This window comes from Cynocephalus volans, chromosome 1, assembly GCF_027409185.1.
Source record: "Cynocephalus volans isolate mCynVol1 chromosome 1, mCynVol1.pri, whole genome shotgun sequence".
Classification (NCBI taxonomy): domain Eukaryota; kingdom Metazoa; phylum Chordata; class Mammalia; order Dermoptera; family Cynocephalidae; genus Cynocephalus; species Cynocephalus volans.
In genome coordinates this window covers 198632764-198635252 of record NC_084460.1, presented here as the reverse complement: position 1 = coordinate 198635252, position 2489 = coordinate 198632764, and positions in this window count along the sequence as shown.

Below are 2489 nucleotides of genomic sequence, written 5' to 3'. Positions count from 1 at the left end.
CCTTGAAGGCCTGTCACCACTCTGCTCCCAAGATGTCCACAGAGGGCTCACACGTGGGAAGGCAGAGGTTCTCTGCGGAGTTCTCTGGGAGCAGCCAGACAGCCTGTGGGGAGAGGTCATTAATAAAACTCAAAGGGCTACCTGTGGCTATACGTAGCACTGAGTCAGTGCCTCTCAACCCTTATTGATATGGCCACCCAGTGCACCCAACATTTCATTGAATTCTCACATCCCTGTGCACGCAGGGACACTGGGGTCTCAACTTATATCTGGGGGAGGGTGGGAGTGGAAGGTGCAATGCAGAAGGTGAAGGTCGCCTGTACTCAAAATTAGTCTTGACCATCTCTTCAGTCATTCAGACACAGCATCACTCATAGCGAGTGTTCTCTTCAGCCTTGGAGCTGCTTGCCATGTCTCTGGCTGTGCCACAAAGGGGGAGGTCACCTTAGTTGGCACCATGTTGCATGGTAAATGTGAGTTGTACATTTAAGCCTGAAAATTAGTTCTCATTAGGATGTGAGCTCCAGAAATGTTTTACCCACCCCACGCAGGGACTCAATAAATATTTATTGAATAAATGGCTGAATTAAACCAGGAAGGTGGAGGAGCTCACCCTCTCTAGAGAACTGGCTCCCTCTTCCTTGGCAGACTTCCCCTGGGACATATACTCTCTGTCCTCTTGACTGGCGAAGAAGCTCAGCCTCCAAGCATTAGGAAAATTGCCCAGAGTCACTTGTAAATGGCAGAACCAAAGTTAGAACCCTGGGTGGAGCAGATGGAAGGGTGGAGAGAAGAAGTGACCACTTCTTATCACCAGGGCACTGGGAGAGAGAGCAGTCTCCCACCCCATGCCTCAGGGCACACCCTCTTGGGATCTCATCCAACCACCCAGGACCCAACAGGGATTTTCCAAGCCTGCAGCTTCACAATCCCAGTACCAGTGTCAGAGTTGCAGGGGGACAGAAGGGCTTTGGCCCTTGAGGGAGACGGGGTGGGAGGGGGGCCTTACAGCATTTATCACATCTGTTATTTCACATTTATTTGTAATTATTTTATTAACATGGCTTCCTCACTATCCTGAGAGCTCCATGAGAGCTCTATATTAACCCCCTAGTTACTCCCAGTGCTTAACACAGGGCCTGGCACAAAGTCAAGATTCAGTAAACATGAGTTGCTTGTAAGAGTAAATGAAGGAGAGGCTACAAAGGCCCAAGCCTGAGCTTGCAGGAGCTCGGTGTGGGTTCCTGGCCCTCTGAAGCGATAGCAAGGTGTTGCCGAGGGAGCTCTCTAGGATTCACTAATCCACGGGGCACTATCCAGAACCGGGCCACAGAGGTGTGGCTAAGCACGAAGGTTCTGGAGCCAGGCTGCCTGGGTGAGAATCCCAGCACTGCACCACAACAGCTCTGTCACCTGGACAATAAAGTTATTGAACCTCTCGGGGTCCCAGTTTCCTTGTGTATAAAATTGAGATAGAAAGAGTTCCTTCCTTGGAGTTCTTATGAGGATTAATTGAAATAAGTAAAAAGAAAGCATTTAAGATGGTGCCTGGCACATGGTAAGCTCTTGGCCTTAATTATTATTCTCCTTCAAGACCTTCACACCCCACCCCGTCCCCCAACACTGTCTCCTCTGCACCCAGTAGGTGGGTCTTCTCATGGCCCTCCCACCTGTGCCAGGCTTGGGAGCTAGGGTGGCCCATGGTGGTGTGTCTGTGACCCTGCAGAAGCTGACAGAGATGGAGTTAGGAGTGCTTAGGAGCACAAGGGGTCCATCGGGGTGGTGCCTGTGAAAGAGCAAAGGTGGAGGGAGCAGGAAGGGATAGGAGAGCCTCAGACTGCAATGCAGACATGACAGCATCTTGCCAACTATAGAGGGAGACCCCAAGCAAGGACTGCCCCTCAGAGGAGTCCCCGAATGGGCAGCAGTAACCAGGCCCTAGTACCTGGTCCTGCTCAGTCCCTGGGCAGAGGCTGCAGGGCCTTGACTGAGAAGTGGAGGTGACTCCTGAAGTTGCTGCAGGGAGGCTGGAGGCTCCTGCACTCCCTGCTGCCTAACGGCAGGTTGTCTCTGGAAGCTAGAGATTCAGAGGTACCCCCAAGGCTGCTAGTGATGGTTTGCTAAAAAGCATGTGGGATTTGGGATCAGATTCAATTCTGATTGAATCAGCACCAGTGGCCACCTGTGTAGCTTTGGGGAGGTCACAGAGCCTCTCTGGACTTCTGCTCCCTCATCTGTAAATTGAGGATGATGATGATGATGATGATGATGATAAAATACTACCTTATGCAGTGACTACTGCACTCTTGGCATATACTAGGGACGGAACAACAGCAGCATTTATGAGAATAGCTTCTGACACCAAGCCTTATTCTCACCATGTTTCCACCCCAGAATATCTTCCCTTCTTCCATCCACCCTCCAGAACCTTCCTCACTCATTAGTGCTCAGATCAAATCGTGCTTCCTTCAAGACAGCTTTTTGATTGC